This window comes from Triticum urartu, chromosome 5, assembly GCF_003073215.2.
Source record: "Triticum urartu cultivar G1812 chromosome 5, Tu2.1, whole genome shotgun sequence".
Taxonomy (NCBI): domain Eukaryota; kingdom Viridiplantae; phylum Streptophyta; class Magnoliopsida; order Poales; family Poaceae; genus Triticum; species Triticum urartu.
In genome coordinates this window covers 506,279,751-506,293,093 of record NC_053026.1, presented here as the reverse complement: position 1 = coordinate 506,293,093, position 13,343 = coordinate 506,279,751, and positions in this window count along the sequence as shown.

Genomic DNA, 13,343 nt, shown 5'->3' with positions numbered 1-13,343 from the left:
CTCGGGCGGCAGCTCTTGCGTTATCCGTCTGCTTAAGAAGCAGCTCTTGAATATGAGGGTCCTGCACCCTGCCTCCATCGTCCTCTGCTCCGGCATCTTCATCTTCATGATCATGCCCTTCGTCTTGATCTTCCTCATCATCATGTAAAACATCTTCTACATGATGACTGTGTACAGCATCACCGTCGTGATCATGTCCTGGAGATTCTTCGTCTTCTCGCCCGCCCTCGCTGCGGTGGTACTTGTCTTGTTGCCCTTCCTCATTTCTTGCCCGGCCCCCATGGAAGACTTCATATTCATCTTCATCACCTTGCCACCGATAGCCATCCATGAAACCACGCAAGAGCAGGTGGTCCCGCACCTGCCCGGAATCCGGGTCCGCAATAAGGCTCTTCAACTTGCATCTTCGACACGGACATCTTATCTCCATCTCGTTCTTTTGAAGCATCTCGGCCTTCGCGGAGCTCAAAAACCTATTCACGATGCCTTCGGTCATCGTGCGGACCATGGTCGCCTGCGGGGTAGAGCAAAACGTTATTTTCGAACCAAGAAATTTTTTGGCATGACCTTCCCTTAAAATAGGACCAAAAAGAATGCATAGTGCCAAAATTCTCGCCGAAACGGAAATGAATCAACATTCCGGCAAAATATTGGCAACTATCGCATTTCAAATACCGGTACCTGCAAACACAAACATATATGCAGCACCACAAACACATGCAACACCACAAACATACATAGATCTAGCTAGGCCACAAAAAGTGCATGTGCACGTTGTTGGAGTGAGCTAGGGAGAAAAAAAGTAGATCTACATCATGAAGATAGCTTTCCCCTTACTTACCTATCAAAAAAAGGTAATTTCACCACTTAATTTTCATGAATCTATGGTGGAAATGAGGTGAGGAGGAGGAGGTAGCCGAAAGCTTGGAGAAGGAGGTGGAGGGAATGAAGTGGGGAAAGTGAGTGGGTAGGTGTGGGGCTGTCCAAAATATCTTGTTGGGGTCCCAGGTTACTAATGGCGCACCACCTGCACATGCGCGATTAGTAACCCTGGTTACTAATGGCGCACCTGCAGGTGGTGCGCCATTAGTAGTTTCGCAGAAAAGTAAAAAAATATATATACTAATGGCGCACTTTTACAGGGTGCGCCATTAGTAGTTTTGCAAAAAAAAGAATAAAAAAAATTCAGTACTGAAGCACTCCTTGTATGGTACGCCATTACTAGTTAGAACTAGTAATGGCGCACCAGACATAGGATGCGCCATTAGTATGTATGTAAAAATAAAAAAAAATTATCACTAGTGGCGCACCTGTTTTCTGGTGCGCCATTAGTGTCTTCCACACTAATGGCGCATCGCCAACTGGTGCGCCATTAGTATATAGTAGTGGCGCACTACTTCCCTGGTGCGCCATTAGTGTCAATCCTATCTATAGCCCTTTTCCTAGTAGTGACTTAGTCTCGTGTCCGGATGGGACTCTACTTGGAGTGGAAGGCAAGCTAGGCAGTACGGATATGGATATCTCCTCCTTTGTAACTGACCTTGTGTAACCCTAACCCTCTCCGGTGTCTATATAAACCGGAGGGTTTTAGTCTGTAGAACACAATAACATACAATCATACCATAGGCTAGCTTCTAGGGTTTAGCCTCTCCGACCTCGTGGTAGATCAACTCTTGTAATACTCATATCATCAAGAATAAATCAAGTAGGATGTAGGGTTTTACCTCCATCAAGAGGGCCCGAACCTGGGTAAAACATCGTGTGCCCTGCCTCCTGTTACCATCCGCCTTAGATGCACAGTTCGGGACCCCCTACCGGAGATCCGCCGGTTTTGACACCGACAAAGGCCATAAAAAAAGAGAAGGCCCAAAAAAAGAGAAAGGCCATAAAAAAAGAGAAGGCCCAAAAAAATGAAAATGAGAGAAAAAGAGAGAAGGGACAATGCTACTATCCTTTTACAACACTTGTGCTTCAAAGTAGCACCATGATCTTCATAGTAGAGAGTATCTTGTTTTGTCACTTTCATATACTAGTGGGAATTTTTCATTATAGAACTTGGCTTGTATATTCCAACAATGGGCCTCCTCAAGTGCCCTAGGTCTTCGTGAGCAAGCAAGTTGGATGCACACCCACTTAGTTTCTTTTGTTGAGCTTTCATACATTTATAGCTCTAGTGCATCCGTTGCATGGCAATCCCTACTCCTTGCATTAACATCAATCGGTGGGCATCTCCATAGCCCATTTATTAGCCTCGTTGATGTGAGACTTTCTCCTTTTTTGTCTTCCCCACATAACCCCCATCATCATATTCTATTCCACCCATAGTGTTATATCCATGGCTCGCGCTCATGTATTGCATGAAATTTTATAGGTTTGAGATTACTAAAGTATGAAACAATTGCTTGTCTTGTCATCGGGGTTGTGCATGATGAGAGCATTCTTCTGTGACGAAAATGGAGCATGACTAAACTATATGATTTTGTAGGGATGAACTTTCTCTGGCCATGTTATTTTGAGAAGAAATAATTGCTTAGTTAGTATGCTTGAAGTATTATCATTTTTATGTCAATATGAACTTTTGTCTTGAATCTTTCGGATCTGAATATTCATACCACAATTAAGAAGAATTACATTGAAATTATGCCAAGTAGCACTCCGCATCAAAAATTCTGTTTTTATCCTTTACCTACTCGAGGACGAGTAGGAATTAAGCTTGGGGATGATTGATACATCTCCAATGTATCTATAATTTTTGATTGCCTCATGCTATGTTATCTACTGTTTTGGGCAATATTGGGCTTTATTATCCACTTTTATATTATTTTTGGGACTAACCTATTAACCGGAGGCCCAGCCCAGAATTGTTGTTTTTTGCCTATTTCAGTGTTTAGAAGAAAAGGAATATCAAACGGAGTCGAAACAGAACGAAATCAACTGGAGAAGTTATTTTTGGAAGGAAAGCTACTGGATGGACTTGGACCCCACGTCAGGAACCAAGGGAGGTGCTCACGAGGGTGGGGGCGCCCCCCCTAGGGCGCGCCCCCACTACAAGAAATATGTCAACTAGTGACCTTCTATCAATGACCCTAGAAGAATTAGTCATAGATCTATGACCATTTGAGACCAATTGGTTAAAAGCTGTTCGGGGGGCTCCAAATCCTAAACCATTGCGACCATTTTGGTCAGAAAGGTCGTAATTTCATTAGACAAATTGTCACAAAGCAAACAGGGCTGGTCCGCTGCCTTATTTCTAGTTGTTAACGACCAATATAGATGGTCATAGCCTTGTAGATTGTGGTGGGTTGTGATGACTAGGTGCCATCTCATCAGTTTTGCCTATGTGTCATGTCCATGTGTCAATTTTTGCCCTAGGTTGTGAAGCAACCTATATTTCTGTTATACCAAAAATTCCCAAAAAATTCTCATAAATTGTTTGGATCATATCTTCATCAAATATGTCAAAAACCTTCCTTGCCTTGTTCAAAAATAACTCAACAATATTCATTTTCCTATTCTGTTCAGAGCAGCACTTTGTGAAGGAAGTGTTATTTATATATTCTTGATTTCCCTAAAAATTTGTGAAGACATTCTTCTTAGTATATGATCATCCTCAGCCAAAACTCACGCCCATTGGCCATGTGCATTTCCCGTACCGCTAATCAAACACTTGGCTACTTATTCCTATTTGAGCATAGTTGGGTATCCTCATGAGAATATTATGTTATAATTTTCTTCCTAGCACCTACCTGGGGATTTCCCAACCCACTAGACATGCCTAGGCCACCCAGAACGCATGGTAATGCCACGGTCACGCGGTGACCACGCGGCGGCATGCGAGCGTATGCGCTCTAGAGCTGGGGCCCTCGGCCACTGTCCAAACCTCGAAGTCTTGCCATCAAACCATGTATTTCTGATTAAATAGATACTTATTTACCTAGAAATGATTTTTGGAAAAAATAAAGAGCAAACTTTGAGGCACCTGCAGTTCAAATTTAACCCGCTTCCAACTGAATCGACGGGAATTTGTCTTTTTCACCAGAGATGGATCAAAACTTTTGACACCCAACCATTTTGTCAATTGTGCATTATATATGGCCTAGTATTTTATAAAATTTATTAGGTCCAATTTTGCAACAAATATATGGTAGATCCTTCACAAAAAAACTCATTTTGGGCACTCGAAAAAATAGAAAATGAATTTTTCATCCAAAAAAAATGAAAAGTTCCTTAGGCAACATTGTTTGTCATTCCAAGATGCACCCTTCTGCACGATATGAGGTCATTTGAATAAACTATGCCATGAATGTGGCCATAAGATTGATCATTTGGCTTGAAAGCCATGAATCTTCACACATGATAGCTCATTTATGAGAACACTTTTTTAAAATAATTACTGTATTACAAGTTTATTATTTTTCCTGGAAACTTGGTCACATATAATGACACAATGCTAAGGTTTTCCAATTTTTTTATTTTTTTTATTTTTTTATGCCCGTTTCAAAATGCGGTCAAAACGGCGGGCTTGACTGTTCCTAACTAGTGGTTGAATCTTGGAAAACTTTTGGTGTTTCTATGATAAAATAGATACTTATGTACCTAGAAATTATTTTGGAAAAAATAAATAGCAAACAATGAGGCGGCTGCAGTTCAAATTTGACCCGTTTCCAACTGAATCGGCAACAATTTGTCTTTTTCACCAGAGGTGGATGAAAACTTTTTACACACAACCATTTTGTCAATTGTGCATTAAACATGGTCTAGTATTTTATAAAATTGATTTGGTCCATTTTTGCAACAATTATTTGGTAGTTCCTTCAAAAACCTCCTTTTGGGCACTCAGAAAATGGAAAATGAATTTTCTGTGCAAAGAAAATGAAAACTTCCTTAGGCAACATTGTTTGGAATTCCAAGATGCACCCTTGTGCACAATATGAGATCATTTGAACAAACTATGCCATGAATGTGGCCATAAGATTGATCATTTGGCTTGAAGAGCCCATGAATCTTCACGCATGATAGCTCATTTCTGAGAACACTTTTTTAAAATAATTACCGTATTACAAGTTTATTATTTTTCCTGGAAAGTTGGTCACATATAATGACACAATGCGAAGGTTTTCCAATTTTTTTATTTTCTTTTGAATTTTTTATGCCCGTTTCAAAATGCGGTCAAAACCGCGGGCTTGACCGTTCCTAGCTAGTGGTTGAATCTTGGAAAACTTTTGGTGTTTCTATGATAAAATAGATAATTATGTACCTATAAATGATTTTTGGAAAAAATAAATAGCAAACTATGAGGCAGCTGCAGTTCAAATTTGACCCATTTCCAACTGAATCGGCAGCAATTTGTCTTTTTCACCAGAGGTGGATCAAAATTTTTTACACCCAAAAATTTGGTAAATTGTGCATTAAACATGGCCTAGTATTTTATAAAATTGATTTGTTCCATTTTTGCAAAAATTATTTGGTCGTTCCTTCACAAAAAAACCTCATTTCGGGCACTCGGATAATGGAAAATGAATTTTCCGTGCAAAGAAAATGAAAACTTCCTTAGGAAACATTGTTTGGAATTCCAAGATGCACCCTTGTGCACAATATGAGATCATTTGAACAAACTATGCCATGAATGTGGCCATAAGATTGATCACTTGGCTTGAAAGCCATTAATCTTCACGCATGATAGCTCATTTCTGAGAACACTTTTTTAAAATATTTACCATATTACAAGTTTATTATTTTTCCTAGAAACATGGTCACATATAATGACACAATGCGAAGGTTTTCCAATTTTTTGATTTTTTTTGAATTTTTTATGCCCGTTTCAAAATGCGGTCAAAATGGCGGGCTTGACCGTTCCTAGCTAGTGGTTGAATCTTGGAATTATTTTGGTGTTTCTATGATTAAATAGATACTTATGTACATAGAAATGATTTTTCTAAAAAATAAAGAGCAAACTACGAGGTAGCTACAGTTCAAATTTGACCCGCTTCCAGCTAAATCGGTGGAAATTTCTCTTTTTCATGAGAGGTGGATCAAAACTTTTTTCACCCAACCATTTGGTCAATTGTGCATTAAATATGACCTAGTATTTTATAAAAATGATTTGGTCCAATGTTGCAACAATTATTTGGTAGGTCCTTCACAAAAAAACCACATTTGGGGCACTCGAAAAATGGAAAATGATTTTTTGTGCAAAGAATATAAAAAATCCCTTTGTCGATACTGTTTACTATTCCAAGATGTAAACTTTTCCAGAGTATAAAGAACTCATTTTGAACAAATATAAAGAATATAAAGAATATCATTTGAACAAATATTTGGTAGGTCTTTTACAAAAAAGAACTCATTTTGAGCACTAAAAAATGGAAAATGATTTTTTCGTGACCTATTGAAAAGGTCATAAAGTCTTCAAATTGTTTGTTGTGTTCTGATTGGTCTATAGGCATATCACGCGGATCACGCATCAACCACCGTTGGATGCTTCCGAATCCAACGACCCAAACCCACCCGAGCCGAAACCCTAGGTCTGTCCTCATGGACATTTTCCACCCATCCCCCCGCCTCCATTCTTTCTTACTTTCTCTCCCTCCCCTCAGATCCTCTCCCATCTCCCCCGTGCAGCGAACCCTAGCCCCTCTCTCCCCCGCACACCACCTCCACCCTTCCAGATCGCAGCCGCCACCTCCTCCTTTCGAGATCGCCACCTCCACCTCCCCCCCTCCATGGCCTCCCCCCCGCCCCTCCCCCCCCCGAGCCATCTCTCTCTCCCTCCCGCGACTCCTCTGCTCCACTCGATTCCGGCGAGTTGAGGCGGCTCTCGCCGGTGCGCAGCACACCCCGGGCTCCCCTCATGCAGCTCTTCCCCCCTCCCGTCAGATCCGTCTCCTGCACCCACTAGTGCAAGCCCGCAACCTCACCCGTGGCTAGGGTTTCGGCCACCACTTTAACTTCGTCGGCATCTGCCACATGCGACGACGGCGAGGCCAGAGGTGGCTGGACCTCGAGCTCATCTCCTCCATGGCGTCGGCTTCCAGATCTGCCTGGTGCTCCATCTACCAAGGTCATGTGTTTCTTCTCTGGTTCTGGTTTCTAGTTCATGTTCCCCTGCTTGCAATCTGACTCTTCTTGTTGTTCATGTTGTTGTTGCAGCCATCTGGGGGGCTTCTTCCTGTTCCTCGGCCTCGCCATCGCCGGCCAGACGGAGTGGCGGCCGGCCGGAGCAGCCGCGGCGCTGGGGTTCATGGCGATGGTGATGACGTCCACCAACGCGTCGTCGCTGGCGACCAACAACAGTTCGGTAAGAAAACAAAAACTCCTTCCTCACTCGACGACTAATCCTCCCGCATCTTCACTAGTTTTCCTTCTTCTCTGAGATCGCATCTTACTAGTTGGGTCAGAACAGACTACTAGCAATTCTAGTACTAATCGATCCGTATCTTTACTCGTTGTGTCGTCGCTGCATGATGGAGTAGTATATAGACTGAGGAGAATTCTTCAAGCTGGCCTGCTCTATTCCTCTCTAAAATCCAAGTGGAGCGGTATCATAAATTGGCCCAAAAATAATTAGCTGGACAGCTTAGCTACACACAGTTGGGCATGCTCTGGATAGACAATGAAACTAACTTAGGTTAGCAGACAATAATTAGCTGGTGTGATTTTTGCAGGCCTTGGACAAGATTAGGTTCGAGAACTTCACGGACAAGAGTAAGCTCAATGCGCAGCCTGAGCTCTTCATCCACATCATTCCCGACAAGGTGACCACCATGCTAACAATCATCGAGAGCGGCATTGGCATGACCAAGTCGGACGTCCTCAACAACCTTGGGACCATTGCGCATAAGCTAACTCTATTATTTATTTCTGCCAACTCTGTTAGTTCCATGATCAACCTGTATATGCAGTCCAAGCCTTCTAAAATGATTGCCTTTACTATCTATTCGTCGAAGCTTGTGTGCACATTATGTAACAACCAGGCCATCATTTCTCCTATTGTGCATACCTGTGCAGTTCTGTTGTGCAACCAACTTATGTACTATTATCTCAAATAAAAAAGCTAAATCCCATTAGAAACTATAGCAATAGTAATATTGGGCTTGGAGTTTCTGCTATTTTTTAGTTTGGGGTGCGCTGGGGTGGGGTAAACAGAATACGATGCACTACCAAGTGCACAATTATGCTTGCTATTTATTACTCATTCTTACTGTATTACATCATGCACAATTATATCTTCTACTACAGCTGTGCTACTAGTAGTTCATAGGCCATTAGCTCCTGCTTGCTTTTTTTTGCTACACAATGCTCAGCCTAACTAACAATAATTGACCAACCAGGACCTCCTTTTCTTCAAATTAATTTTAGCTTCACGACCAGCTCAACACTAGTAAGGGTTAATTTACTTCCATCCTTGGTTTTTAATTTTCGGTGTCCCCGAAGCCGTTGTTATTGACAGTGAACTATGGCACTCTTAATTAGCAAAACAACGAGCATGCATTCTTGATGAACATTGAAGCTCTTAATTAGCGACAATATTGAGATGACATCCACCTATTTCTTTATTTTTGTGAATGGATAGAGTGATCTATATGTTTGCACTGGTGTGTTTGTTAATTCAGTAAGCTAGGGGCTGTCAAGTTAAGTGCTTGCTAGTGTGTTTGTTAATTCAGTAAGCTAGGGGCTGTCATCTATTAAATTCAGAGAAACCCCTGTCAAGCTTGAGGTTCTCCTACATACCTACTACTATATGTTTGTACTGAATATATTGACATGCCATGACACTATGAACTAACAGAATGGCTAGCAGAAGCTTTCACTTCTAAGAATGACAGCAGTAGGAAGAATCTTTGTAGTCAAGTGACCATAATATCTATTTTATTGTGCTGAGCTTTGTTGTTACCTGGATGTTGCAGCCTTGACTATTCTCATGATGTTGTAGAGGAGGCCCTTGTGGTCACCGCTGGAGGGGTTGGAGCTTGGCGGCAGCCTGGCGGATGATGGGGGCCTGGACGGTGGCTATTTCTGCAGCAGGATGATAGCTTAAATTTTGTGATAATTTTGGAATAGCTTCAGTATTTTGCACATGAAGCTTGAGTAATTTTGCACATGAAGCTTCAGTATTTTAGCACATGAAGCTTATGCTACTGTTATTCTTGTCATGAATCTTCCAGCATTTTTCAGTAGCTTAAATTTGACTTGGTGTAGTAATCTTGGTGCTTAGTGCTTCTTGTATCTCATGCTAATTGTTGCATGAGTAGTTTCAGTAGTCTTATAACAGCACCAGTAGCACAAATTTAATTGAATTCAATTAAAATTTCCAAAATCTCTTCTTGATCTGTAATGAGTGTAGAGTAAGTAATTAAAGATAGGCTTGCTGTTAGTAGTAGAGTAAGTAATTAAGTCCTGTTGTTTACTGTAAGACTTGCTGTTTAGCAAAGCTTGAGTAATTTAGTGTACTGCATCTATAGTTTCAACTGAAATTTTTATCATGCTACTGTGACATCTACTGAAAATTTCAAACAAATGAAAGGAGTACTGTAGTTACAAATGGAGCCTACAAATTCTGTACATCTATTGTACTCATTTTTCAGTTATCTGCAGTTACAAAGCATTAATTGTAAGACTGTAACTAAACATATCTTCTTATCCTCTGTTATTTTACTCATACACATGCTTATGATCCTGTTAACACATGCTGATGCTCATTTTACTCATGCACATGCTCATGATCTTCTTAGTTAAGACTGTAACTACTCCATTTGATTGCATGATCTCTATTTGAATGCATGCTCATAAGATTGTAACAGGAGTTCAATATCACAGTGAATGCATGCTCATGATCTCTATTTGAATGCATGTTCTTCTGTTGCTAGAAGTTCTATGATATGTGAGTTCCTTCTGTTGCTGCAAGTAGTGACACAATATGCCATGTGCAGCGGGCTCCGCATCCAAGTCCTGTCCGTCCTCCGCAGCAAGGAGCTGGGCCAAGGGAGCAAACAGCACCACTGGTTCCTTCAAGGATGCGTGCTGTTGGTCGAGTCTTGTGGAGAAGAAAGGCGAATCGGGCATTGTCTCAATTGTTCCCCTGTGGTAAGAACAAAACACCACTCTCACTTGATGTTCATGTATTACTACAGCAAAACATTCTTACATGGTGATTGTTAGGGACACAACAATTATCTTGCATAATAGTGTCATTCTCTTCATAGTTAACCAATGCATCTTGTCCAACCGAGTAAACTGGACCCAACTTGTACAATAAAGTGAACTAAATGCTTTCACATTCTGTACATGTTACTTTCTATTTGGTGTCTGATAATGATATCTACGGAAATTCTACTTTGTAAAGAATAAATATTGTGTTATGGATCACAAGCTAATTTTTGTTGACATGAATTTGTTATGCTCCTTATTTTGACTTGGTTTCACCCATGTTGCTTTTCAAAACATGAGATTGATGAGTGTTTCTTGTAGGCAACATTGATTTAGGATTGATTTAAGATTTTGTGAGTATGCCAAGGTTCTGAGAATATGCATTGGAAACATCTAGTGTTCTGCTATAATTAGTCTCTAAAACATCTAGTCATTAATTTGAAGTTGTTTGAATCTGTTGCTTTATCATACATTCGATCCATAAATCTACATTTGTGTGAAAGTTTGTTAAATATATATTTTTATAGATTGTCTATACACTTAACCTGGAGGTTTGAATATCTACTCCAGGAATGAAGATGGTACTCTAATGCCTTTGTGTTCACCATTTTACAGGAGCTCCAGGCCTAGGAAATTTCAAGTTCGAAGCGGCGTGTAGCCCTAGAAGCAAAGATTTGTTCTGTTTGACTGTAATAAACTGTAAATATTATAGTACTGTAATAGTAGGCATATCTGGGTTGTAATAGACTATGCACAAATTGTAATAGACTATGTACAGGAGCTCCAGGCCTAAGAAATTTTACATTTTTCTGTTCTATTTAAAATATAGATTATTTGTGTGATTTGAAGACGTGTGAAATGGAAACCTGATTAGTGGGCCTATTTGTGAAAATAATCTAAACAATGCTCACATTTTTGACATGTGGGACCAATATAGGAGATTATGACAAGTGGGACCCATCTGACTTGTGGGACTAGATTAAAAATTATATACTGAAAAACTAAAAAGGCATGGCCCAAAATATAAAAAAGGCCAAATTGTTGGGCAGGCCCATGTAGCTAGAGAAAATTAATAGAGAAAATATACAGTAGAAAGGCCGAATTGTTGGGCTAGGCCCATGTAGAAAATCGAATTGGACCGGGCTGAATCTTGTACCACATCAGATTGCCACGATGGATGCCTACGTGGCCAGGGGAGGTTGCTAGTAACCAAAACGCCACAGTAGACGTATTTTGGTCATAAACGTCTACGACCATTCCAGAAGAAAGGTCGCTATAGTCAGTTTATGACCGCCAGCTTTTGACCTTATGTTTTTGGTCACAAAAAGGTCACAAATTAAAAACAGTGACCATTCAGTGACCAATAGTGCTGGTCACAAGTTGACATATTTCTTGTAGTGCCCCTGCCTCATGGGGCCCCCGAAGCTCCATCGACGTACTTATTGCACCCATATATACTCACGTACCCTAAAACTTCCAGAACATACAATAGATCGGGAGTTCCGCCACCAGAAGCCTCCGTAGCCACTGAAAACCAATTTAGACACGTTCTGGCACCCTACCGGAGGAGGAACCCCTCTCAAGTGGCCATCTTCATCATCCCGGTGCTCTCCATGACGAGGAGGGAGTAGTTCTCCCTCGGGGCTGAGGGTATGTACCAGTAGCTATGTGTTTGATCTCTCTCTCTCTCTTGTGTTCTTGAGGTGATACGATCTTGATGTATCGCGAGCTTTGCTATTATAGTTGGATCTTATGTTTCTCCTCCCCCTCTTCTCTCTTGTAATGAATTGAGTTTCCCCTTTGAAGTTATATTATCGGATTGAGTCTTTAAAGATTTGAGAACACTTGATGTATGTCTTGCCGTGGATATATGTGGTGACAATGGGATATCACGTGAGTCACTTGATGTATGTTTTGGTGATCAACTTGCGGGTTCCGCCCATGAACCTATGCATAGGGGTTGGCACACGTTTTCGTCCTGATTCTCCGGTAAGAACTTTGGGGCACTCTTTGAGGTTCTATGTGTTGGTTGAATAGATGAATCTGAGATTGTGTGATGCATATCGTATAATCATACCCACGGATACTTGAGGTGACATTGGAGTATCTAGGTGACATTAGGGTTTTGTTTGATTTGTGTCTTAAGGTGTTATTCTAGTATGAACTCTAGGGCTGTTTGTGACACTTATATGAATAGCCCAACGAATTGATTGGAAAGAATAACTTTGAGGTGGTTTCGTACCCTACCATAATCTCTTCGTTTGTTCTCCGCTATTAGTGACTTTGGAGTGACTCTTTGTTGCATGTTGAGGGATAGTTATGTGATCCAATTATGTTATTATTGTTGAGGGAACGTGCACTAGGGAAAGTATGAACCCTAGGCCTTGTTTCAACACATTGCAATACCGTTTACGCTCACTTTTATCATTAGTTACATTGCTGTCTTTATATTTTCAGATTACAAAAACCATTATCTACTATCCATATTGCACTTGTATCACCATCTCTTCGCCGAACTAGTGCACCTATACAATTTACCATTGTATTGGGTGTGTTGGGGACACAAGAGACTCTTTGTTATTTGGTTGCAGGGTTGCTTGAGAGAGACCATCTTCATCCTACGCCTCCTATAGATTGATAAACCTTAGGTCATCCACTTGAGGGAAATTTGCTACTATCCTACAAACCTCTGCACTTGGAGGCCCAACAATGTCTACAAGAGGAAGGTTGTGTAGTAGACATCAGATATCACTAGGGGGCTGGGTTGTCTTCACACCATAGCTACACCTCTTGATAGGCTTTAAGCCAAAAGGAAATTATGTGGAGCCAAAGAGAATCTGTTGCATTAAGCACAGTTCAAACATAGGTAACCACTGAGCAGAGCTCACATATTACCTGGGGGCTCCTTGCTTCTCAAAGAACAGTGAGTTTGAACCCTTGTAATAGGCTATCAAGCCAGGCTTGGAAGCCAGATGTATTCACCTCAAACCCCGGGTTATCCTGCCTCTTTAAGTAAGCCACTCCATCCACGTAGACCTGATATGACCCATCGAACCTTTGACAAGTCAATCCCATGGACCCTGAACTTGTCAATGTTAGAACGGTGATTGGTTAAAGATTGAGGTCCATCTTAAAAGGCTTTGCAAAATGGTTTAACTCAGCGGCCTGGCAGCCCATGAAAAGCCTCGATTTAGGGC